This window comes from Prionailurus bengalensis, chromosome B1 (genome assembly GCF_016509475.1).
Source record: "Prionailurus bengalensis isolate Pbe53 chromosome B1, Fcat_Pben_1.1_paternal_pri, whole genome shotgun sequence".
NCBI classification, from domain to species: Eukaryota; Metazoa; Chordata; class Mammalia; order Carnivora; family Felidae; genus Prionailurus; species Prionailurus bengalensis.
Window position 1 is genome coordinate 201,555,126 of NC_057344.1, and position 26,984 is coordinate 201,582,109.

Consider the following 26,984-nt stretch of genomic DNA (forward strand, 5'->3'; position numbering starts at 1 on the left):
TTCAACATTGGACTACAGGTTTATCCGGAAAACGTAGGCTAGAAAAAAAGCAATAGAAGTATCCAGATTGGAAAGGAAAAAGTAAGACTATCTCTATTTGCAGCTCCCAGGATCCTGTGTACAGAAAACCCTAAGGAATCTATAAAAACCAAGAAACCCAAAACTATTAAAACTAATAGACGAATTCAGCAAGGTGGCAGGATACAAGATTCGTATACAAAAATTAATTGTATTTCTGTATCAGTAATGAAAAAAAAAAAACTAGGAAAACACCCAGATGGAGTCCAGACAACACTGATTGGGGTGGGGGGGGGCGGGGGTGGACACAGACATGGGTATTTTTCCGGAACAGACAAGGTGATTCAAGGTGATTCCAACATGCAGGTGCCAGGGTCGAGAACATCTGCTAGTAACAGATGTGAAGCTTCTCTAGTATCTTCTCCCACTTTACCTGCCTGAAAGACACAACCTACCCCGGGCTGTGCTCCCTTCCAGACACAGCTCATTGGGGGAAGCCAGCCCCGCTGAACTCATCCTCAAATATGGCATACCTTAACGTTTCAAAACTTACCAAAGAAATGTGTGCACTAACTCCTGTACATTATTTGTTTTTAAGGATCCCCCTAAATAGCAGGCCTAAAAGGACGCATAAGGTATTATCTTGAAAACACCATTTCAGATGAATTGGGTTGAGGATACAAAACCAGGAGTCAGAAAACTCCAGGTCAGTTCTTAGCTTTGGAGTTCTCAGATCTGTCCCGATACCCAGTGAAACGATTATGGTCCCTAGTTCACAGGCTAAGAAACTAGAAACTGAGGCTCAGAGAGGTTGAGTGACTTGGGCAAGGTCACACAGCGCACTCCACTGACCCGGGTGCCCCCTGTGCACATGAAAGTCCAATAACCGTGAAGGGAATGAGCTTCGATTACTAGGAACCCTTTTCCCTGCGGCCAACTTTAATTAGAAAGTTTAATCGAAGAGACGACACTGGGCACTGACACCCTCAGGTCAGACACCGCCATCTCTAACAGGCAGGGCAGTTCTCTCCGGTACCTTTCGTCTCCCTTGTTAACAGCTGGGGACACTGCCCCCCGGGTCACAGAGCTGGTAGGTAATGGAGCAGGACTGAGACACAGGGCTGGGTTCTTGCCCAACACACGCTTGAGAGGAGGAAATGACACAAGAAACTCCTCTGCCTCCTTCAAGTTAATGGCATAGAAATCGGAAGAGGCCAACTCTTAAAAACCCAGTCTCTTGCGGGGCCCTTAAATCATCTAAGGGGGCTAACACAAAGTTGTTCAGTTTTAAAAGTGCACATCCACAGGCAACAAAGAAACATCAACTGGCCGTCCGCAGAGAACGTGTTTGGGCCGAAACACCGGAAACACCAATGTCTGGGCAACACCCTGGCGAATTAACAGCGGGGGAAGCCTGGGCTCGGAGGTGCGGCCTCGTCTGCTTCCCAGGCCCCGCTGGTCCCAACCGTCTTCCACGTGGTCTTCTGGGTGCCCCGTCATGTCACTCCTCCGCCGAAATGACTTCAGGCGGTCCCCCCACTCAGGGTCCGGCCCAAGCCCACCAGCCTCCCATCTGCCTCCTCTTCCCCCCCACCTTCAGCTCTCCGAATGTTCGCCCCCGTGCCTCCCTCTGCCAGAGGGACCGGATGCTGTGTGGATATTCTCCTCCTCAGCTCATAAGCCTCCCCCAGAGGCTTCTGTAACCTGCATCAGGGCACCCACGGCTCCTGTGTTCCCCTCTGCCCTGGCCACCCTGGCCACTCTGGGCTGGCCTCACCTTCTGACCTGTTCCCATCCAATCACTCACTCACCTCACCCAAGCATCGTCCGTGCAGCAGGGATTCGCCGAGCCGTTGCTCGGCCGGACACAGAGACAGAACACAGACAGAAGTCCCTGCCCCCCACCCAGAGCTCACCTCCTCTGAACACTCCATCCTTGGAGGCAAGAAGCCAGTCTAGTCAACTTTGTGCTTGGACCTCCCCCAGAGCCTGGTCCTGGGTGGGTGCCCAGGGAACAGTGAGGGACCAAATGAAGATTGGACGTGATTCCCGTTGTAGGACAGCTCTCCGGAAAAGCAGTGGGTTGGGTGATGTGGACGCCGCTGAGTAAACTCTAGAGCCCCACGCTGAACGCCAAGCTAGAGCGCAATGACTTGGTGCCTCTCTTTCGGGCCAAGAGCAGGGCAACCGCATTTCCTGGTGAGAGGCTCCAGGTGGACGAAGGACGGCCGGTCTCAAAGGCTGGCTCACACCCAGCAGATCTTCCCTGGGCAGAGGCGTGGCGCCATTTTGCATTTGTTTCTTCCTAAGCAAACGAGGGTTTCAGGCCTCAGCTTCCGGACTCCAGGAAGTGCATGCAAACATTCCTTTTCTCCACGGCCCCTCGCAGTAACCCGGACACCGCTCGGACTCCACGGAGGGCGAGTCTGCCCTTTCAAGATGGCGGAGCCAACGTCTTCCCTTCTTGCACCCAGCGCCCTTGGCCAGCATATCCTGGGGCCAAGCAGGTGCTGGGAGACCGGACCTCCAGGAGCTGCGGCAAACACGCACTTACATTTCTCACGTATTTTCCACTTGTCCACCGCGGCTCTCCCGCACCCGCCCAACACAGCCCCCACCATCCGCTCCGAATGTCAAGTCCAGGAGGCTGGGGCTTTATCTGTGGATTTTCCACAGCATCCATCCTGAGGCCTGGCTCATAGTAAGCACTCACTTTTCTTCACTGGGTGAATTTCCCTGCACAGACACGTGGAAGGAGACAGGGGAGTTCCTGGTCAGGGCCCGGGCCTGGATGAGGGGACAGGGCAAGAGGGCAGGAAGACGCCCAGGTTTCTGATGCGGGTAACTGGATGGCGTCACAGGGTGCTTTTAGGTTTGCAGGAGGCGGGGGGGGGGGGGGGGGGGGGCGGGTTCCAAAAGGCTACACAGCAGGCCCGAATACACGCACCCAGAAAACAGCGGGCTGGGGGTTTGCACCCTGGCTGGATTTTATCCAGGGTCCTGGGGCTGGAGGGCTGGTCAGGACTGACAGCCTGCGGCTCACGTTTATGGGGCAAAAGGCTTTGCAAAGGAACCAGGGTCCAAGAGTCTCCCTTCTTCCTGGCTGCCCGGGACGTTTCACGGCTTTAAAGCAGCACATGGCATGTGTCTACCAAGGCGTGGGGCTCACTCACGAGTCCCAAACTTGCCACTGAGGGCACAGGGCCAATTTGCAGAAGCAAAGACCCAACTGAGCAGATGGCCTAGTCAGGTCTGTTCCTCATAAGTTCTAGTCTTCAAGAAAAATAAAATAAAATGTTCATCAAGGAAAAAATTCGAGGGGTTCAGAGAAGAAAACAAAAAGTAATTTACAGCCTACCCCTACACACACACACACACACACACACCAATTTTACAGCCCTTCCTCCGACGAAGAAATGACCCAACAGTGAGCAGGCACTCTGTCCCGGCCCAGTTCTGGGCAGACCCTCAAGTCTCACCAATGAAGAAGGACTCTCACGCGTTACAGACGGGAAGGCAGGGTTTCAGCGAAGTCAGGTGTCAGGGCCCAAGGCCGCCCTGGTAAGAAGTACTGAGACCAGGACCTGAAACCAGGCCCGACTCCAAACCCCAGCGTGTCTGTCCCACACGTGCCCAAAGTGGAAGGAAGGTCCGTGTCATTTAGCCTCCAAAGAGTAGAAAATTGGGGGGGAAAAAAAAACCTGACTTGAATTCAATATGTACATCTGCTCACAAAGTCCCAATTATATCAAGTTCTCATTCTATCTGTGGGGTCCTCCTCTCCCATCCAGGCCGTAAGCTCCTTGGGACGGGGGCCAGGGCCCACGCTTCTTGCCTCCCCGCCAGCACAGAGCAGACCCTTCTTACCCGGTGCTCAAAAGCTGGCCTCAGCGCCTCAGCAAGGTATCCCACTGGCAGCTAGGATCTGTAGCCCAGCCCAGCCCTCCCCCCCAGGAGCCCGTCCTCCCTGCCCATGCCTCTGGCCTGCCCTCCTCTGCACCTCTGCCTGCCCACGACACCGCCCTTCGTCCCAAGCCTCCACCCGCCTAAACCCCAAATCCTCCAAGGTCAACGTCACGTTCATTCTTTCAACAGACATGCTGCGGGAGGGAGGGCGAATGAGACGGGTAGTAGGCCAGCATCCCTGCTTCCCTACAGCATAGAACATTCCACCAGGTCAGAGAGACCGAGCAAGGGGGGCGGCTCCCGGTCGGAGCTCTGTGCCTTTGAAATTGATGCTGTTACTGTCCCCGTCCCAACCCCCATTTCAGAGAAGGGGACAGTGGGAGCCGCCCAAGATCACGGACTGGGAAGCAGCCCCCACCCCTTCAGAGCTCCATCTACCCGAACCCTTTCCTACTGTGCCGTGAACAGCAAGGGCAGTGTCTATGGCTCATCCACCTCTGTGTCCCCAGGGCCCTACCCAGGGCCTGACGCAGCAGGGACACGGCCCTGCTTGCTGAACAGAGTGGTTTCTGCATCCAGGAATAGACACGTGCTTCTGCTCCCAGCTCTGACGTCGCATTCCCGGCCCTCAGCGGCCTCCTGATCTCGATGAATAGCCCTCGGAGTGGCAGTGCCTGCCTCCGCGTCTGTCTGGCCTCCTCCCTGAAACCCCGCAGCCTCCATCTGGGCCCCAGAAAAGTGCCCGATGCTGCTGGTAGGAAGCAAAATCTTTTTTAAAAACAAACAAAAACAAAAACAAAAACAGAAACACCTTTGCAACACGGGTCTCTAAAATCAGCTTCCGAGGACCAGGACAGGAGGAAGAGACCACGGAGGACACGTCCACACCTGGCCCTTAGGCTCCTCCTTCCCAGCAAGACGCTCACAGTGTCTCCCAACAAAAGACAGTGTTTCTGCACTGGAGCAGGTGAGAATTCAGCGAGCTCGGGGACCATCCGTCCTCAAACAACACACCTCCGTCCTAGTGTTGCCCTGAGAAGTAAACGAGGCCACAGAAGTAAAACCAGTTCGCCCAGTGCTAGGCACAGGATACACGGTGACAAAACATTCGCTCATGTCAGTACGATTACTTGGTAACCGCCGCTGGTCCGCACCACTGTGCCCGATGCACTGTAACCACCAAGGCAGAGAAGGAGGGAGGGAGGCCACGAATCAACCAGGAATACAATAGCCTAACCAACAGCCAGTCCCTAAATGGGAGCCAAAAAGCCAAGCGTCCGTGACTCCTGGCCAGGGCGCCCCTCGGCAGTGCTGGTGAACTGCCCTGACCCACCCAGGCCTCTGAGGGGAAGACAGGAGGTCTAAGCCCGCAGCCCCTGATCCCTACACCCCCACCCCCACCCCAGGTGTCGCTGCCCACCTGCTGAGGAGCCAAGACAAGACCTGGCCCCGGGGGGAGTGGGCGTCAGCCCTCACGACACTGGCAGTGTCTAAAACAGAAAAAAATGGAACATTGGAAGCTGATACCTGGGAGCGTGCAGAGGACTCTATAACCCCCAAAGGGAAACTCGGGTTCTTTGGTCTTGAAACTTAGAAAACTTCCCTCCTGGGGTGCCTGGGTGGCTCAGTTGGTTGAGTGTCCGATTTTGGCTCAGGTCATTCGGCTCATGAGTTCGAGCCCCGCGACAGGCTCTGTGCTGATGGCTCAGAGCCTGGAGCCTGCTTCCGATACTGTGTCTCCCTCTCTCTCTGCCCCTCCCCTGCTCACGCTCTGTCTGTCTGTCTGTCTCTCTCTCTAAAATAAATAAACATTAAAAAAAACTATGAAGGAAGGAAGAAGGAAGGAAGGAAGGAAGGGAGGGAGGAAGGAAGGAAGGGAGGGAGGGAGGGAGGGAGGGAGGGAGAAAGGGGAGGACAGAAAAGCTCCCTCCTGCAGGACCTCCTCACAGAAGCGGGCATCCCTTAGCAACCTGAGCAGACCCATGCCACCTGCCCGCCCATGTGAGGGCAACCTGTCTTCTGCCACAAGCCACACCCACGCCCATCCATCACGGCCACCTCCCTCCACACCGGGCAGTGAAGCCGGCCAAGGCCTCCACGCCGGGCCCCACCCCGCCCATCCTGCCCCTGGCACAACACCTGTGCGGCACCCGCCTCTCTGGGCCTCCGGTGTGCCTTTGGAAAAGTGAGGCGCGTTTGGCCCAGACGGGGGTCTCCAACCCTCAGTCACGCAGGTGCGGCTGCTGTGGCTTCTGCGTAAAACACATACGACCCATATTTACTTTTTCAAAATCAACTTTACTGTGGTGTGGTTTACACTTGAAGTTACAAGTCAAAGAGGTTTAGCCACTGTGATCAAGAACATCTTGGGGAACCCCGAGAAAGTTCCTTCACGGCCCCTCTGCAACTTACCTTCATTTGCTTAATATTCTTCTTATAATCGCTGACTTTTAAAATCATACATACAACGTGGATGCAACTGGAGGGTATTATGCTAAGCGAAATAACTCAGTCAGAGAAAGATATATGATTTCACTCCTACGTAGAATTTGAGAAACTCAACAGATGCACACAGGGGAAGGGAAGGAAAAATAAGATAAAAACAGAGAGGGAGGCAAACCATAAGGGACTCTTCAATCCAGAGAATCAATGGAGGGTGGCTGGAGGGGAGGTGGGAGGGGGTTGGGTTAGATGGGTGGTGGGCATTAAGGAGGGCGCTTTTTGGGATGAGCACTGGGTGTTTTATGGAAGTGATGAATCCCTGTGTTCTACTCCTGGGACGAAGACCACACTGTATGTTAGCTAACTTGAATTTAAATAAATAATGTTTTTAAGAAGTATGGGCTATTTCAGCCCATGTACACACACACACACACACACACACACACACACACACACACACAGACTTAATGTGCTATATTTTCTCTAATACACACTGAAATACCATCAAAATAAAACACATCTGTCCCCGTGCCACCCAAACCCTTCTCCCGCATCACAGAGCCACACGGCCCCCAGAGAAATGACCACTCCCTGAGGAAGTCTGGATCCCTGGGGAAGTCTGGGGAAGTCTGGATTCCAGCCCGGGTCCAGTCTAGCCTCATGCCTGCATACAGCAGGGGCTTACTGGCGGCTGAACCACAGTGATGATTCAAGGCCCATTTTTCCAACTCTCACCTCCTGAGACCCGCCTCTCCTGGCGGGAGGCAGCCAGCTTACGCTCTGCAGAGCTGATCAATACGGCGCACGGACACCACTCTGGAGGCCAAGCAAAGAGCAAGCCAGGTGGACGCAGAAGACGACCAGAGGCCACACCCCGGGAGCCGCGTCTTAGCCCGCTAAGTTATTTTCATTCCCGTCAAACCTTCTGCGAGAGAAGCCTTCTGAGATGTCGCATTTGGTTTCCCAGAAGGGATTTACCACAAAGCGTGTAAAGAAAGACTGGTTGCCTTCCAAGTCCCAGTTCCAAGGCAAACTAAATAATGAAGGGAAGCCTTCTGCGCCCTTAGCAATCGGGCAAGAACTTGTCAGGTGTCTACGGTCCTTTAAAAAGCTAGGAGACGAGTGGGGGCGCGTTTCAGCCTAGAAAGAGGCACAGCCGAAGAGCTGAGACACGAGGAAGTCCAGGGCGACTTTCAAGAGCCCGACGATGCTGGGCCCGCCTCTGCAGCCCACGGCCACCCTCATTAGCAGCCCCACCCCAACCATGACCCCACACCCGGCCGTGACCCACTGACGTCACCCCAAACACACCGCTGTACCCGTGCCCACGCCAGCTCATCAGCTGGGACAGCCCTCCCTTCCTCCTCCACCGGGAAAACTCCTATCCACTCCTCAAAAGCCGAGCGGGGTTGAGGGCCGAGTTCTGCCATCACCTCCCACGAGACTCTCGTCACACAGCGGCACGCGGGGGTGGGGCGGCATTAGAGAAGGCCGAAACCAAGTCCTAAGGGCTCTCCCTCCTTCCCCCGTGCGCCAAGGGGTTTACGGGTCGCGTCCAGGCAGCAGGATGTGAGGGAGGGGACGTGAGCAGAGGGACACATCCAGACCAATGTGGTAGAAAGGTGTTTCCAGGGGCAGCGTGGGTGACGGGCTGGGCGTGGATTTGCGACGCGAGGTCCGTCGTCCGGCATCAGCTCCTACACGCGAGGCGAAGCACATCCAGAGCTTCCGTCCACAGAGCCACGGCCACGCCCGAGCTGTGGACGCGGGCACCGTGCAAATGGTTCTCCCTGCTCCGCCTGCCGTACGCCAAATCGGCAACCACCGCCACCACGGCCACGGCGTGCACAGCTGGGTCCACCAGCGTTGTTCATTCACTCCTTATGGTAGCCCTAAAAAGTCAGTACTATGACTGTCCCATTTGAGGGATGAGAAAACACTGTGGCAAGGCAAAGAACTTGCCCAAAAGTCCCCCGCCAATAAGTGGGGAATGAACCCAGGCAGTCAGGCTCCAGGGCCACATGTGGTGGTGGGGAGAACCACAGCGAACTCCTACCTCACCCTTAAAAACTCAGCCCAAGTATCCCTGCCCAACTGACCCTAAAGAAACCACGGAGGAGGTATGCAAGTAGTATTCAGTGGCAGGGACATTCAGAGATGTGTCATTTACAATGGGAAGATGGAAAAAAATAATAACAAACTAAATACCTGCTAAATCCCCAACAAGTAAATGTATTCTAGGACATTCACACAACGGGCTACTATGAAGTCATTAACACTGAAGCTCTGTTTGTCACCTTTTGGCTGGAAGTCCTCCTGCCCTGGGACCTCCTGGCGTGCTTGGGAAAACGCAGACCCCCGGGTCTCATCCTACACCTGATAAAGAGCAAAGACTAGAAGCCGGGCAATCAGAACATAGATTTTTTGCACGTGAACTTTTCTGCACGGCAGTGTTTGCGAATTGCCACCGGGAACGCATACTGATCGCCCTGGAAGGGAGTGAGCTCGGTGAGAAGTTTTGTCCGCCGTGGGGTCCTCAGCGCCTAGAACAGTGCCTGGCCCATAGTAGGTGCTCATGAAATACTCTGTGGCTGAGTGAACCCATCAATCAGCAAACTTCTGACACCAATCTGTTTAGCATTAGCTACATTTTTGAGCAGTCCGTGGGCTTTTGGGGCGCAGGGACTGGGAGCAGCCTCTCATCCCTCTGTGCCCACACGAAGCCAGCCCTTGGCCGTGGTCTGTCAGCGAGTCAACGAGGGGACACTGATGCACTGCCCAGCCCTGTGGTGCGTGTTTCTTCACTAACATCTCTGAAATGACGACGTGTCTTACAGCCTGACTCTGTCACTGTTGCTTTTTCTCCCTTTCTTCGGTGGTATGAATACAATGACGCATCTCTCGACCGATGGCATCTTAGATTTAATAGAGCACGGTAACTAACGGAGTCCACGATGCTGATTTAAAAAACTAAGATCAGATGCCGACACGGCTAACAGATTGCCGTGCACTCCCTTTCTTATGATTTGCAAAAATTAATCCCACGCCACCTGCTCTAAGCTTTTGGCTTCAGCCCCCAGTGGTCCTGGCCGTCCCACACTTAGCTCCTGAGACACGAATGCAAGATCTGATGCAAACGGCAGTTTATGTGTCTTCACCTGGACACTCGTGACAGCATCGGCTGGAGGGGCTTTTCTACAGCATTTTCCTCGGAGGCGCAGGATGGGCCAGAGGCCGGTGCTGGGCCAGAACCCGGGTACCTCCAACCCCACTGGCCCTGGATGTTCAGCGCGGCACGTGGTCTGTCCACAGCAGCTGTCGGTCCCGCTGTGACTTCCCAGCACTCGGGGGACCGGCACCTGCTCGCTGATGCTCCACGGCCCTGCGTTTCCCATAACTAGTCCCACAGGTCAGAAGAGAGCCGAACGCCCTGGGCGAATTACTCTCATCGGCAGAAGGAGACCGGGGATGGGAATCTGGCCCCCAACCCAGGGTTGTTCTGAGAACCACATGAGAGTCATCTGAAAACTCTCTAAAAGCAGCAACATCTACACGGGGGGGATTAGCGACACTCAGGAAGCTGCGACATGGAGACAGAGAAACCCTCCGACTTCCCACCGGAACACCTCACCTTTTTGACTAAACCCTACCCTGTCCTGACCTTCTCATGAGCCACTGGTGCCGGCAGTGAAGACACGGGATGTGAAGCCCGAATCCACGGCCACCGTCGCCCTGTGCTACCCTGGCCGGGCCACCCAAGACCCCCGAAGCCTCCTTGTGTGTAAACAGGGCCCTGGCTGACTGCGCTCCCATTCCCCGAGCGGTAGACCTGCCCTCTGTCTGGTGCCAGAGCCTGCACGGTGGGGAAGGGAGCTACTCCCAGCGACGTAGGTCTTCATTTACACCAGCGGCGTGAGGCCAGCGCAGCGTTCCTGCTGAGGATCGTTTCAGCCCCCCGAACAACAAAGCTGGCCAAGCTCGCACAAGTTCAGAAGGGTTCTCTGGGCCACGTTCCGGGGCGACGGCAATAGAGAACAGTGAGTGTGACAAGGCGGGGCCCCGGCCATAGGCTGGCTCCGGGGACCCCGTCCAGGCTCCTCCCGCCCTCTCCGTCTCTGTCCCCTGGCTGGAAAGCAAGGATGGTAAGAACGGGCCAGGGCTGCGGACAGATGATGCCCAGCACACGGCACGAGCTCCAGGCGTCCCCGTGTGCTCCCCGGCACGCTCCGGCTCCCCACCAGTGATCTCAACTGCAAACACAAAGCACTTGAAGGCCAAGAACCTTCCAGCGTCGGGACAACGGTGGGGCGGTGATGTCTGTCTGCCCACCGGCCTGCAGGCAGGGATCTCGGAAATGCTGCAGAGGAACACGGGGCCGCGAAGCTTCGCGGCACCAGAGCTGGTGGCTTCGGAAGCCCCTGGCGAATTCATCTGGGAGGTGGCGGGCAAATGGCCATAGGTCAAATACAGATGAGGGTTTAGAGCCAGGGGTGGGCTGTGACCAAATGGAAAGCAGGGACGAGGACATTCCAGAAAGGCTGGAGTGGAGGACAATCAACAGCCCCCTACCCCGGGCCACCCCTCCCAGACGGTAGCGGCCAACTTCTGATAGGGAGTCTTTTTATTTTATTCTTTAAGTTTACTTATTTATTTTGAGACACAGCAAGCGAGCAGGGAAGAGGCAGAGAGAGAGAGAGAGAGAGAGAGTCCCAAGCAGGCTCCGCACCGTCAGTGAGGACCCTGACGCGGGGCTCGAACCCACAAACCAGGAGATCGTGACCTGAGCCGAAACCAAGAGTCAGATGCTTAATCGACTCGGCCCCCCAGGCACCCCAAGAAGTTCATCTTTTCAGCTTGAAACAAAAGCTGGTCTGAAAACTTCAAGCTGGAAGTTTGTGTCTCTCTCCAGAGGGAGAAAAACTGGGCTGCTCAGCAGATCGACGAGACAGAAGACACAGTCCAAACACAGATTCAAGGGCGGACAGGAATTTGACCCACGTAAAAGGCAAGAGAGAGCAGCTGAGCCCCTGCTGCCACACCGGGCAAAGGACTAACTGCGTGGGAACAGGTAAGAGCAGACGTCCACTGAGACCCTTACAGCAAAACAACTTACAGGTGGGTCACGTGCTCAATAAACGCAAAGAAACCACAAAACTAAGAAATCTCCGGGAAATAACCATCAAAGGAGACCAAAAAGCCTAAGCAGCCACAGAAGACACCTGTGTTGAAGCTCCATGGAGGAAAAGATCACATCACAGGCAAGAGCGTCAAACCAGAAGTGGGGAGAAAACATTAGTCGCATGTCACAGACCACAGGCGAAGGTATTTAACGGGTTAGGAGGGTTCTACGAATGACAGTGGTCTGGGGGCGCCTGGGTGGCCCAGTCGGTTGAGCATCCGACTTCGGCTCAGGTCACGATCTCGTGATTCGTGAGTTCGAGCCCCGCGTCGGGCTCCGTGCTGACAGCTCGGAGCCTGGAGCCTGTTTCAGATTCTGTGTCTCCCTCTCTCTGACCCTCCCCCGTTCACGCTCTGTCTCTCTCGGTCTCAAAAATAAATAAACATTAAAAAAAAATTAAAAAGAAAAAAAAAATCAAAGGTGTTTTGAGAGCACACCAATCGTGGAATTAGTGTGAATAATGAAGAAACGGTTCCCCGAAGAGAGGAAAGCACGTGGCGGGTACACACACCACGAGATGTAACCGACGGAACGGGGACCAGAAGAATTCTCACTTACCACATCAGCCGAGATCTGCAACATTCACTGTTGGCAAGGCTCTGGCAAACTGCTATTCTCATTCACTCTCGGTGGGTACAAGTTGGCGCAACTTTTTCTGGAGTGCTGTTTGACAATTTCTGTGAAAAATTTAAATATGGATCGCTTTTTGGCTCCCTAACGTCACTTCTCGGCTCGGTCCTAAGGGGGTAATTGGACAAGGGGATGGTCCACGACACCGGGGATGGCAGAGAACTGGTTAGTTAACTAAGGCGCAGAGTGCCCAAACCGTGGAGGCTGGGGGACAATTTCTGTCACACCTGCCGTGTGGGGAAAAGCCAGTCACAAGCAGTGAGATCCCCTTTCTCGGTGGGGGGGGGAACCGCACACGGACACAGACACCTGCTGACATCACAGCCCTAAGGAACAGGGGAAGCCAGGAAAGCTATTTCCATTTGGGGGCAGGGGGAGGAGGCTGTGTGAACCAAGAGAATTCTTGGAAAGAGAAGGTGGCCGCTCCGACCAAGGGCAGGGGAGGGAGAGAACCGAGCACATGGGAGAGGGTAGGTCTGGGCCAAGAAAACCGGGAAGAAATGGAGAGGGGAGAGGTCAAGTCACACATCTGCTCCAAAACACATGGATGGGGTTTTTAGGGTCCCCCAAAGCACTGGATAGTGGCTAAGTGCTAAAACAAAACAAAACAAAAAAAAACAAACAAACAAAAAAAAACGCTTTCCAACGTAATAGCAATAAGCAATCCGCGCACAAAACTAGAAGGTGCTTATTTATGCCTGAATCAAAAGCAGCTGGGAAAAATAGCACAGAACGTTCAGGAGAGAGAAGAAAGTGGCGTTTCCATCTCGCGGATGCAGAAGAAAGCTGAACTGGGAGCCAGACACCATCATCCTCAAGCCTGAACCCCCAAAGCAATACTCCCTTCTTCGCCCTGGCCCTGGCCCCCTCCCCTTCCCACCTTTCCCCAAACCTCCCATGCCGTCCTCCCTCCAAGGGCGCCTCACCATCCACTTGTCATACTCAGGTCGCCCCCATTAAAACAAAACCGAGCCCCCCTGCGCCCAATCCCCCTAACCTCTGCCTCTCTCTGCTTGTCCACAGTCGTTCGGGGCTGTCTCCATCTGTCGTCCGGATAGCCTCCTCAGTTCTCTGCAGTGTGGCGTCACCCTCACCGGCCTCCACTCACCCCTCACCCTGACCTCCACTCACCCTCCCTTGACCGCCACGTTGCCAGATTGAGCCCACGCTTCGTAATTTAACTTCTTTGACCATTAAGTGGACTTTGACATCGCTGACCCCAGCCTTCCAGCCCAGACACTCTCTCCCCTGATGATTACGGTCACATTTAGTCCATAAGGTGATGATCTTCCTTGCTCAGGACCGCCGAATCCTCGCCATGCGTAGGCACCATACTAGAGTGTGACAGCCCCATCCTACTCAATCCCCTCTCTCAGCCGACACTGATACCACTGTCACTTTACAAACAGGGTGCCCGAGGCAGTAAGGAATCAAGCAGGGAGGTCTGGGAGGGGAGTTGACATGCCTTCCAGGCAAGAGGATGCGCCCCCCAGACTGGCAGGCTGACGGCGCAGGGCCCTGGGAAGGAAAGGCGTGGCCTCTGGTGAGACAGCTTCGTTGCCATCAAACACTGGTGAGGTCCTCTATCGTGTACCCCCCCAACACCCCCCAGACCTCACAGCCTCCCTCCCTCGGCCCCTGCTTCAGCGACACTGGACCCCTGCTGTCCCTCAACCGACCAAGCACAGGGCCAACCACAGGGCCTTTGCACTTGCTACCTGTCTCTCTCTGGACCACTCTTCGCCCAAATGCCTGCACAACTTCCTCCCTCAGTCCCCTCAGTCCCCTCAGGCTTCTCTGGACCCCCTTTAACATAGTTCTAGATCTCAGCACCACCTCCCGCGTCACATGTTTGTCTGTGTGGGTGACCCATCTCTCCCGCTGGCAGACGAGCTCCAGGAGGGCAGGGACGTGGCCCGGCGTGTTCACGGCGGTTCCCCCAGGGCCCAGCGCAGCACGTGACACACAGCAGATGCTCAGGGTCATGATTAACACCTATGGGGTCCAACTTGTTGGTGTCCCACATGCCCCGTGAGCATCTGCTCTGAGCACACGTGCGGGTGGGTCCCTCCCCGCCTCTGTGAAGGCATCAGTCCAATAGGGAAGACCACCGGGTAGAGAAAGAGGGTGTCGAGCTCTGCCAAGGAATCCCACAGTCCTGTGGGGGCCCGAGCTTCAGGGAAAGTCCTGGAGACCGTGGCCTGAGATTCAGCACCAACAGGAGCCGACTGGGGTGGGGGGGTCCGGGCATGGGGTGGCGTGGGGGGCGTCAATCAGAGCACAGTTTTAGAGCCCAAAGGAGTAAGAGAAGGCAGCTGTTTGGAGGAACCATGCATATGCCCCCCCGATTTCTCCCGCCATCCGGTGGGAGAACGCCCGCTGGCCACCTCCTCCATGCAGGCCCCGAGGGTACTGGGAATCTAGCGTCTAGAAGGAACATGCAGGCGTCCCCCTCGAGTGGGAGGAGCAAACGCTAGTCCAACACACCTACAGCTGAGCAGATGCCGAACCCCGGACAGGTGCTCTGCAAGAAAGGAAACCGGCCACTGCGGGGGGGGGGGGGGGGGGGGGGGGGGGGGGGGGGGGGGGGGCGGGCAAACTGTCCTGGACACGGAGGTTCCCCAAAGACTTTGAGCAAGAAGTGATGCTGAGCGGAGTTCTGAAGGAGGAGAAAGGGCCGACCCAGTGGAAAGGGATGGAACACTCCAGGCAGAGGGAGCTGGCGCACCAGGGGAAAGCAAGGAGCCCACATGGCGGGGAGGTGGGCAGGAAGGATCACCAGGGGCACCGGGGGATGCACGGGACACAGGGGGCCAAGGGACAGGCCACGCTGGGGCACCCTCATGTCTGGTCGGCACAGTGGGGACACCGTGCCTCCCTGCTGGGGTGGAGGAGCCAGGAAGGGGAGGCGGTTTGCACGGGCAGACCCCACGTTCGGGCTCGGCCATGCCTGGGACGGGGCAGGCCGGACCCAGACGGGGGGCTGGGAGCTCAGCCGGATCGGGGGGCAGGTCACCAGGGGGGCTCGTGACGGCCACTACCAAACTTGGCCCTTGTCTTCCTGGAGGGCGGTGGGAACTAGTGTGGTCCGCCGGTGTGACAAGTGACGGACGCGACTTAGCTGCAGGAAGGCCCCCCGGGGGCCAGGACACAGCCCCGCAGCACAGCCGGGCTTGCTCCCGCGCAGTCAGGTCGGCGGGGGTCCGGGAAGCTCCCCACCCGCGTTAGCCTGGCCCTGGTCTTTCCCGCTGAGGTCCCTGGGGAGCCGAGAGGCAGGGCTGGGTGAAACCAGAGGTCTGGCTTCTCCACACGTTCCAGATGCAGGTTCCCATTTTTTGATTCCCCAAACGCAGATGGGACTGCACTTTAGGGAAGGGGTTGACTTGCACGAGGCAGTCACGGCGGTGGGAAAGCCGCCGTCTCATCCCATCCATCGGCTCTGCCGCCATCACGGCCACCGGCTAAGGGGGCGGCATTTACCTTGTCACCAGCACCCCCACCGTCAAGGGGAGAAGAGTGGCTCAGAGGGGCTGACGCTTGCCCCAAGTCGCCCAGCTAGGAGCTGGGCGTGGGACCCAAGCGTGTCTGATCCCAAAGCCCGGGTCCCTCGCCATCAGCACCGCTCACGGCCCGATGGGCCAGTGGACGCAGTCCAGGCCAAGTCTCGGGAGGGGCTGTGGGGCTGCAACGGGACGGTGGCACATCTGTGGGAACCAGCGGTCACCGTGCGGGAGCGAGCCCGTGCCCCTCCGCGCCTGCAAAGCTGCTCACCGCTCTGCCCTCCCACCACCCGCAAAGCAGCATATCCACACCAGCTCCACCGTGACCGTGCGAGGCCACGGCCCCGGACGTGAGACGCGCTGGAACATTCCGCTCTGCTGCCTCGTGATCAAACCCAGCTTCAGGCTCTGCGGGGCTTTCAGTGGAAAGAAACGGCCGTGCCCCCTGAGAGCCGGAGGCCTGGGTCCTGCAGAGTTCAGACAGTTCTGGAGGTCAAAGCCCAAATTCAGATCACGGGGCAGAAATCACGGGCTCAGCAGGGCCTCACTCCCCCAGGGGGTTTCGGGAAGACTCCCTCCTTGCCTCTTCCAGCTCCCGGCGGCTCGTGGAGCCTCTACCCCAGCTTCACGCTGCCTTCTCCTGTGTCACACTTCCTGCCTCACTCCTATAAGAACACTTGTCACTGGATTTAGGACCCACCCACATGATTCAGGAGAAGCTCCCTCCCCTCCCCAAATTCTTATTCACATCTTCTGCCATGTAAGGTAATACTCGCTCCTTTGGCGCACAGAGTAACATTCACAGGCTCCAAGAGTACGGACGCGCACATTTCTTTTGGAGGCCACCATTCGGCCACGACAGATATCACGTGTGCAACCCAGCCAACAGGCAAGGTCGGTCTAGCAGACGGCTTCCATCTAAGCAGCAGTGGACACTGGAGGCTAAAAGCACACGCTCTGAGCTCCCCACGCCAGCTGTGCGCCTTGGGCAAATTTCTTACCCTCCCCGTGCCTCAGTTTCCTCGTCTGCAACCACAGTCTCTACCACTCAGGGTCTGGGAAGCACTGGATCCAGCTGTCCACGCCCAGCACTTAGAAAAGGGCCTGGCCCACGGGCCGCACGCAGTGATGGTTGCTGTTAATAGAATTCTTGGAATCCGTCTTGCTCCAAACCTGCCCCTCCTCCCCGGGATGAGACCTGGCTCGGCAAAGAGCCACCCTCCTCCAGTCAATCACCCAGGTCCTAGAGACCTGTGAGACCCCCTTCCCTCCCTCTTACACCTGACAGGCCCCAAGTCCTGCCGGGGCTAGCTGCTTAGTCTCTCTGTCCCCACTGTCTTTCTCTGGCCCGGACCGGCCTGGGCCTCTGTCTCCTTCCTCACCTCCGCCCCCACCTCCCCATCCTCCACCAAGTCCTATTTCGTCAGGGCCAGTAGGACTCTGGTGGCGGCTAAGGCAACGGTCCCCCAACCTACGGCTGTCATGGCAGGTTACAAAACGGATGCAGACAGCATAAAGGAATGGAAATACAACCCACAGGATGGGAGCAATGTACCCAATGAAGGGCCTACATTGAGGGCCTACATGTAAGGCCTAAAGAGACCTTACAATTCAACAATAAAAAGACAAACAAGTTCATGTTAAAATAGGCAAAGAACCCATCCAGATGGCTAACAGACACAGGAAAAGACGCTCAACGTCGCCCGTCATCAGGAAAATGGAAATCAAAACCACAGTAAGGTACGACCTTACACCCGCCAAAACGGCTAAAATCAAAAACACAAGAAACAACAGGTGCTGGTGAGGATGTGGAGAAAAAGGGACCCTGGTGGGAATGCAGACTGTCAGCCACTGTGGCAAACAGTGTGGCGGTTCCTCAAAAACTTAAAAATAGAGGGGCGCCTGGGTGGCTCTGTGGGTTAAGCGGCCGACTTCGGCTCAGGTCAAGATCTCGCGGTCCGTGAGTTCGAGCCCCGCGTAGGGCTCTGTGCTGACAGCTGGGAGCCTGGAGCCTGCTTCGGATTCTGTGTCTCCCTCTCTCTCTGCCCCTCCCTCACTCATGCTCTGTCTCTCTGTCTCTCAAAAATAAATGTTAAAAAAAATTTTTTTTTTTAATTAAAAATAGAAGTACCATGCGATCCAGAAATTCCACTCGTGGGTACTTCCCCAAAGAAAATAAAAACGCTAATTCGTAAACCTATGACATCTGGGCGTCCTTCCTGGCTACTGGCTAACAACAACCACCAATGATCAGGTTCCCCAGCCATCAGGTCATCACAGTAACATCAGCGGTGCTCTAACTGCTGTGCATCAGAACACCTGGAGAGCTGAGGAGGCTCACGGAGACCAGCCCCTGCAGACCCCTGGGGATTCTCCTGCCACCAACGTCCGCCAGCTGCCGCACGTGACAACCTACCCTACCCGGACATACACAAGACCCGATCTTGATTGACTGCTGGGTGTCGGGCACTGAGCCATGTTATTTCTCAAGGAACTCCTTGGCGCAGATCATTTATTTCTCCCACTTTACAGAGAAGAAAGAGCTCCAGAGAGAGGAACCGAGTCGCCGAAGGTCACACGGCCCAGCAGGGGAGCAGCAGAAGCAGAGTCCGTGTAGACGTCCGACCGCAAGGCGCCTCCCCCACCCCGGGCAGGAAGGGGAGGCTCGGAAGCAGAGGCCGCTCCCCAAGGCCCGGGTCTGGCAGCCCAGGGGACCCAAGAGGGGCCAGCACTCGGTCCAAGAAGCTGCTCTCAACCCCGCCGCCCCCGGGCAACACCCGGAGAACCTCTTCTTTGTGCCATCGCCTGGTGCCACCTGGCCACCGATCAGCTCTTTCTGGCGGTGGGCCTGACTCATACTGTCACCTCTCCGGGCACCTAGGCAGCCAGCGTAAAAAGAAAAACTCCGGCGCGGGGGGGGCCTCGACCGGGGGTGCACACGAGAATGATCCAGAATGCCTGGGCTCCGCTCAGTCCCCCTGACTCAGGACTTCAGTGTGGGGTCCGGGTCTCCGCGGTTTTGAAGTTGATTCGGATGTGCCGTCAAAGCAGAAATCTCTGGTTTAGGGCCCTGTGTGGTCTCCGTGCCAGGAGTCCCTGCCTCACCACCGAGCTCACTGGGGCTACCAGATTTCAGGTCCGCCCCAGGCCTACTAAATCCCACACTCTGGGGTGGGTGCCCGCAGTCCGTGTCAGCCGGCCCGCCGTGTGACGCTAAGCCATCCGGGGCGTGAGGACCTGTCGCCGAGAGCCTGGCCGCCCGAAGCGCCAGCCCGGTCTGCATCAGCGGGTTCCTGTGAAGATACGTCTCGGGCCCCACCCAAACCCGCCGAACCAGAGCCTGCATGTTTAAACGAGGTCCCCAGGTGATTGGGGCCCATTAAAGAGTGACAACACCCTACCAGTGCCCTGAATTTCCCTGAGCGGACCCCTGCCCGGCAGTGCTGATCCAATGGGTTGGGGGCCCCCGAATGTGCATTTCCACACTTGGGTATTCCTGGCTTCATATTAAAAAAAAAAAAAAAAAAACAAAAAAAAAAAACAAAAAACTAGTCTATCAGGCTTCGAATCTTCCTCTACCGGGCACCGACGGGGTGGCCCTTTGACTCGGGGGTCTCACCTAGAAAATGGGCCATGACAGTTACGAGTCACTGGTTGCTGTGAGGGCTCGAGCGATTCTAAGAATGCCCACTATGTGCCTGGAATTTCCAGTTTTCGTGCAGTCACCGCCCCCGCCACCGCCCCTGCCACCCACACATTCACTGCCACCATCACCGCCATTGCCCTTATCGCCAGATATACAGTACGGTCCCAGCAGCAAAGAATGCCAGTTTAGGTGGAACGGCAGACAAGAAACCGCGAGAGAGGGAGGGCGGAGGGCCTGCCGTCACATAAGCCATTTCAATTTGCTTCGGCATTTGTTCGGAACCTAATGCCCAGGACATACGTGCAAACTAGAGACGGGGGCGGGACGACGGAAGCGGAACCTTTGCAGGTCCTGGATACCCGTGTTTCAACCTCCAAAATCACCTAGGCCAGCTGCTCCCTGAGGGCAGGATCGTGCATTCTCGCCTCCAAACTCCACCTCCCCCCACAGGGCTTGGCACACAACCCCGGGGAAGGCGGCGAGCCCCGACGTTCCGAGTTCACTTCCCGCTCCGCTCATGCCTCCGTTCGGCGGGGAGAGCGCTGAATTCGAAACCGGTGAGGGGGATATCTTTGCAAAGCTATGTAGACAGGTCATAGGCAAGCGGTAAGGACATTTCCGTTAGCAGTCAACCACTAACAGAAGAGAAGAATTCCTCACTCCTCCACGATTTCCCCAAACGACACTGACTCCTCTCCTGGAACACAACCTGCACGGCACCACGTGGGGATTCCCGGCCCCACTCGCTTCCTGCAACGTAGGTCCTTAGAGACGGTGGCCCGATGCCCTAAGGTCTACAAGCCCACCATCAGGCCAGCCGGTCCCTCCGGCCTGAAGTGGGGGGCGAGCTCGGGAGAGCTTCTCAGAGCGAGGGATGCTTTGGTCTACACTGCCACTGGGTTCTCCACCCTTACTCCACTCTCAGCCTCCTCAAGCTGGCAGTGACCCGGTCCCTGGCATCGATCAGATGTGTTGCAGACATTAACAAAGCCCGGCTGTGGAAAACAGCACCCCTAATGAGGAAGGAGGCAGGATCGTGGAGAGAGAGAGAGAGAGAGAGAGAGAGAGAGAGACCCAGGCCAGGCCCACATCTAAAGCCTGGGCTGCTCCAGCCCTGGCCTCGCTTCTTCCTGTCGCCCCCAAGAGCCACCCCCCCCCCCCCCCCAGCAAACCAGGCCCTATTAAGCCCTGGGAAGAAGAGAGGACCCAGCCCCGGCCCAGCCCTTCGGCAGCTCATAGCCACCCCATCGGCCCAACCCACAGAGGGCATTTGTGCCAGGAAAGAATCAGCCAGGGCATGGGTAGCCCCAGGGAGGCAGTGTCCACATTCCCTAAAGTGACCTTCTGTCCCCAGACACGCAGGGCCCTGGCACTCTCTTCCCCCGGGGGCTAGGGGGAACGTTTTGAATGAGAAAGCTTCTCTCACCTGCAAGGCTCTGCTCAGGCGGCTTCCTCGCTCAGGATGCCTCCCCTGCCCGTTTGCTGGCTCCACAAACACTGACTGTGCGTCTCCTGGGCTCCCAGCTCAAGTGCAGACAGCGAAAGGGAAACAGCGGCTGCCCTCGGGTTACCCAAGACCTGGCAGGGGAGGCAGCTCAGATTCGGATGACTGCAAAGGATGAGGTCAGCACGGAGAGCCTGGGGGGCTTCCTGGAGGAGATGACCCCCAAGCTGCATCTTCAAGGAGAAGTAGGGAGCCGGCTGGCCAGCCAGGTTAACAAAGGATAAAAATGACAAGACGTCAAACTCCACTGGATGCCTGTGGGTGTTTGTATGTGTTCCCAAGAGCACAGGACAAAGTTCAAGAGGCTCTAACCACCCCACGGGCGATGGAAAAAACAGGGACCTACTAATTTCTTTATCCTCTTCTCTGTTTGGATCATCACAACAACAAATGCGACCTCGGTCATTTTAGAAGGCGATCAAAATTTCAAAGAAAATTTTGAGGGGAGAAATGAAAACCGGAAGGGAAGTTGGTCCCCAACGAAAGATTCTAGAAATGTAGTGACTTCTCTATAGAGGAAGGAGTACATTTTGTCAAAAGCGGCTGCCGCTCTTTCAAAGCCGGACCCCAACGGGCTGCCTAGAATTTAACTGTGGGGCAGGCAGCTCCCTCGGTCTCAAATCGACAGAGACCAGGACAGGGCCAGGAGCAGAGGGCCGACGGGCGGACCCCGAGATACTCGAGACACCCCCCAACCCAGCAGCCCTTTTAAAAATGTTTTCTTGGGGCGCCTGGGTGGCGCAGTCGGTTAAGCGTCCGACTTCAGCCAGGTCACGATCTCGCGGTCCGTGAGTTCGAGCCCCGCGTCGGGCTCTGGGCTGATGGCTCAGAGCCTGGAGCCTGTTTCCGATTCTGTGTCTCCCTCTCTCTCTGCCCCTCCCCCGTTCATGCTCTGTCTCTCTCTGTCCCAAAAATAAATAAACGTTGGAAAAAAAATTAAAAAAAAAAATGTTTTCTTTTTCAAAGTTGCAAAACTACAGACAAGTTCCAAGAAGAGTACAATGAACCCCTTATACCTTCATCGAGACCCACTGTTGGTTCACGTTTTTCCACATCTGCGCCATCTACAGATCAAGATACGTGTTTCTCATACGTTTATCTTTAAGACCAATTTGAAAGCCAACTGCAGACATCACAGCATCTCGCCCTAAAACGCTGTGGTTTTCACCCCTTTAGACCAAGGACGTTACGAAATCACAACACGGCGAACAAGCCCAGGAAATGTTATCACTCATACATCTCATATTCAAACGTCACCGGTTGTCACAAGAATGGCTCTGTAGCAAAATGATGACTTTCTTGACCCAAGTCTCAGAGCGCTTATTGAGAGAAGCTGTCCGCAAAACGCAGCCGTGTCCTTGTCAGATGTACTCGGGACCAGAGACAAACTTCCCCGAGTTAACCAAGTAGAAAAGGAAAACATGACGGTAATCGGGATTAATAAGCATCATCGGGTAAAGAAGACCCTCTGACAATAGGGCAGAGCAGCCGGAAGGGGTTCTGGGCACAGAGGGAGAGGATTACGAATCTTCAGCTGACGCCGGACCCTGGTCGTTGGCTCCCGGTCTGAGAAAACACAAGCCACATGCCCTCACGCCTGACTGTGGAGTCCCCTCTGTCCTTGGGAGCTGGCAGAGGAGGCCAGTCAGGCCACAGTGCAGAAAAGCAGGGACCCGGGGCTCAGAGCTCTCAACCTGCTGAGTCACTCTGGAGAAGTCACACAGCTGCATGGGCCTCAGTGTCCCATCAACAGGCCCGCAGCGCCTCCCCGAGGGCCCCAGGGGCAAGTGCAGCGTGCGTCCAGCCTACCCCCAGGCTCTCTTGAAAGGGCTCCCAGAAACGCAAAGCCCCAGCCACTGGTGGCCCAAACCCTTGTCTCCATTCTGACCCCTTTGACTCCCAACTAGACCACGACACCCATCTCCCTGCAGAGGGCTGGTTTCTCTTGCCTCCCTCTACAGTGTGTCCCCACTGGCCACCTCCTCACCCTCTGCCCCACCCCATGCAGCCCCCCCACCCACCTTCCCCTCATCCACAGTCACCCTGAACCACACAGAGTCCTGATTCAGGGTCCCTGGATCCTGGCCATTACTACTTCTCGAAGAGTTAGAGAACAGCGGAATATATTCACACCGTGGGCTCCCTACTGCCCTCAGAGTGAAAACCTCACTTCTGGGCCTGGATGAGGCCCCTCCTCGTCTGCTCCCTGCCTCCCCTCTCCCTTTACTGCAGATCGGCTCAAGCCCTCCTCGCCCGCCAAACCAACCTCAGAGAACAGCAACCCCGGCGGGTGGGTGAATCCTCTAGGGGACGGCTGAGGCCACGGAGGTTCAGAGAGGTTGAGGAACTCGCCCAAGGTCACTCAGCTCAGGAGTGAGAGAACCAGGGCACAACTAAGCGAGCTCCCTTCATTCTACGTACAAAGCAGAATGTTCCGTTGACACTCATCTTTCTCCATCCACGCCACCTCCGGACGAGGCCGGAAAGAACACTGACAGTGGTTCGGAGGGTGGTGGGAATCTTTTCGCGAGACCTTCACTTTGAAACAGTTTTATGTTGAGGGTTGGAAAACGGTAAGGACTAGAAATCAGCAGATATAAGGGATAAAGAGTCCCACGCGCATCTCACTGTCACTGCATCGGGGAATCGCTACGCACGGGCGATGATGCTGGTGGCCTGATTTCAGCGGAGGACTCACCCAGAGTGGCTGGCGCGAGGCAGGTCCAGGCAGACGGACGCTGCCCAAGACCATACCCGGCCCGCCCCTGCCGCGTGCCTGTCGATCCTCGGCTCTCTCTGAACCTAGAAAGACTCTGGATTCAGGGCTCAGACTTTTGCTTTCCGATTAAAGTAACAGATGCTTAAAGGGTACATGTATATTTACTTAATGATCATTTTGAATCCCGTCGAGACCCCGATCTTCTCTGAACCTCAGTTTCCTCATCCATGCGAGAGATGGTGATACTGACATGCACAGAACGACCACCGACGTGCCTCATAGTGGATGAGGTACCCTCCCTCCTCCACACACAACAAACGGCCTCATTACCATTTATTACCACCGAGAAGCTACGAAGCACCAGATACTTTCCCAGGCACTAAAGATACAGAGATGAGGGGCGCCTGGGAGGCTCAGTCAGTTGAGCGTCCGACTTCAGCTCAGGTCACAATCTCATGGTTTGTGAGTCCGAGCCCCGCGTCGGGCTCTGTGCTGACCGCTCAGAGCCTGGAGCCTGCTTCGGAGTCTGTGTCTCCCTCTCTCGCTGCCCCTCCCCCATTCGCGCTCTGTCTCTCTCTCTCTGCCTTTCAAAAATGAATAAATGTGAAAAACATAAAGATAGAGAGATGAACAAGGCAGTTCTGCCCTGGCGTGAACGAACGCCTGGCGGGAGGGAGGGAGGACTATAAATCCCTAAAGAGCTTGAACGTGACCCCGAGCCCAGCAGGGAGCCATGGAGAGGTTTATGCCAGGGAGGAAAACGTCGGACACCTGTGCATTTCAGATCAGTTGCTCAGGGTCCACATGGAGGGCTGCCTGGAGCCCCGCCCCCCGCCCTCCCCCGGAGGCAGAGGCAGTGCTGAAGCTATGTCCTCATCTCCTGACGGGAGAAGAGGACAGAGGTAAGCAATGGATAAAGACATCTTGGGAGGCAGGACCAGACAGGACCTACAGCCCAAGTGCAGGGGACAGGGAAGAACTCCTAAAGCTGGAGCGGAGTGGTGTTGGACATGGGGGCCTATTTTTGTACCTCTCCAAACACTGGCCCGGCTGCCTGTTACCCTTGCTGCCGGACTGGCTTTCGGCAGAAAATGAGAAGCACGACTGTTCCACGTCACCCTGACCCACTCGGGATGGGGAGCGGGGCCGAGGAAATTAAGGGCTGGGAGACAATGCCTCCCAGTTTACAAATGGGGAAACTGAGGCTCTCGGAGGTGGACTGATGGGGCCCAGGTTTCCGTGGAAAAGCAGGGGGTTGAACGCAGCTCTGTCCGGCTCCGGGGCCTGCTTCATGGCACCGCCAACAGGGTGAACCTTCTAGCCGCATCCGCAGCCTGGGTGGCCAGAAAGAGATAAGAGTCTTTCCAGCCCTTGTGGTCATGAATAGTGATCGCCGCCGGGACACCCACTGACAACCCTGAAACCACAAAGGGAGCGTGGGGAGAGAGGGGGCGTTGGCAGTCAGACGACAGGCTTCCTAAAGGGAAAAATATTTAGCAAACATCGACGTGGAGAAGTGAGCTCCAGACTCGGAAGGGACACTTCAAAAGGCCATCTGGTCCCATCTCCCCATTGTACAGATGGGACAGGGGGCCGAGGGTGGGGGGGTCTAATCCCCACGGAACCCCGACCCTTCACTGCCCGTCCCGCAATCTGCCTATACCCTGGTGTCACACGGGGCTTGGTGAAGCTTTATGAGCCACAGCACCACCTGCTCCAGGAAGCCCTCCATGAGCACCACGATGCTTCCCCAGAAAGCCTGGACTTGACTGATGGCTCCGTCCCTTACTGCCTGTAGGACGTGCATCCAGTCCTGCCTCCTGAGGCTGTGGCATGGATTAAGTGAGTTCGGACAACCACTGCAGGCTCTGACGCGAAGCAACCCCTTCCGCAGCCCGACCCGGGGAACAACGACGGCTGCCTCCCCTGGAACATCAGGGCCACCACCCACGTCGGGGCCACCATCCTGGCCGCGCCTGGGAAGCACCTAGCTCCCTCGTGCCTCCGAGCCCCCGGCGCTGCCGGCCGGCCCTCCCCTCCCCTCCCCTCCCCACCCCACCCCACCCCACCCCACCCCTGCCAGGCCTCCTCACGCCAGGGATAACCTGGCCTCCGGGGGGCCGAGGCTCACCCTCACGCCTCAGCCCCAACCCCGCCCCCACTTCCGCTTTGCCTCACTTCCGGCCACCGCCTGGATAAGCCGAGCTGACTCCTCCCCTTCCGCTTCCTGTCCGCACCAACAGTCCCGCCCCCAGCCCTGGGGATGCCCAGCGTCCAAGGCCAGCGCAGGGAGAAGCCGGGAAGCCTTCGGCCTGGGCTGTGATGTTTTTTTTTTTAAAAAAAATTTTTTTTCAACATTTATTTATTTTTGGGACAGAGAGAGACAGAGCATGAACGGGGGAGGGGCAGAGAGAGAGGGAGACACAGAATCAGAAACAGGCTCCAGGCTCTGAGCCATCAGCCCAGAGCCTGACGCGGGGCTCGAACTCACGGACCGCGAGATCGTGACCTGTGCTGAAGTCGGACGCTTAACCGACTGCGCCACCCAGGCGCCCCTGGGCTGTGATGTTTAAAAAGGAGCACCTGGGTGGCTCAGTCGGTTGAGCATCTGACTCTTAACTTCGGCTCAGGTCACGATCTCACAGTTTGAGATCATGTTTAGAACCCTGCATTAGGCTGTGTGCTGACAGCGTGAAGCCTCCCTGGGATTCCCTCCCTCTCTCTCTCTCTCTCTCTCTCTCTCTCTCTCTCTGCCCCTCCCCCACTCACTTGTGCTCTCTCTCAAAATCAATAAATAAACTTAAAAAAAAATAAAGTCAAAGAAAAGGCCGGGTTACCAAGTTGGCACAGCACGACCCCAGTAAAATCTAAAACACGCACAAACGAGCGGGAAGGAAAAAAGGATGGTGCTTATCGAATGTGGGGTTTTTTTCTTTTTTTTCTAAGTTGTTATTTACACATTTTGAGACAGAGGCAGAGACAGCGCTAGTGGGGCGCGGCAGAGACAGGAATCTCAAGCAGGCTCCATGCTGTAGGCGCTGAGCCCCATGTGGGGCTAAAACTCACCAAACGGTGAGAGTGTGACCTGAGCTGAAACCAAGAGGCAGAGGCGTAACCCACTGAGCCACCCAGGCGCCCCTGTTTTTTTTTTTTTTTTTTTTAAGCAATGAAATCTTGCAGGGGCGGGGGGTCCACGTGAGGCTGCTGCTTTTGGAAGGACCCGCTGCCCAAACCTCAGCCTCCCAGGCGGCCCTCACTGAGCCCGCCCACCAGGCCCCCTGTGCGTGGGTGAGGGCAAGGTGGCCTCCTGAGGCCCCACGGCTCACCTCCTGTGACTGCTGGAAGGCTCTGCCATCTCCCGCCCTCCTGCACAGTGCTGGAGAGGCCCACAGAGGCACATAGGGGACCTGCCTGGGGGGCACTCGGTACACCCAACGGCT

The 26,984-nt window shown here is 56.4% G+C and overlaps 1 protein-coding gene across 6 annotated transcripts in view; it reads right to left on the reverse strand.

Moving 5' to 3' along the window:
* The window catches only part of JAKMIP1 (janus kinase and microtubule interacting protein 1), a 141,813-nt gene that overhangs the window by 96,344 nt on the left and 18,485 nt on the right, over positions 1–26,984 (reverse strand). For 5 of the 6 annotated variants that reach the window (XM_043573006.1, XM_043573009.1, XM_043573010.1 and 2 more), the window contains exon 2: positions 12,104–12,222. The exons of the other annotated variant lie outside the window; for it this stretch is intronic. The gene's annotated coding sequence lies outside the window, so the exon portion shown is untranslated. The remainder of the gene's footprint in view (positions 1–12,103; positions 12,223–26,984) is intronic. 6 annotated transcript variants of the gene reach the window in all.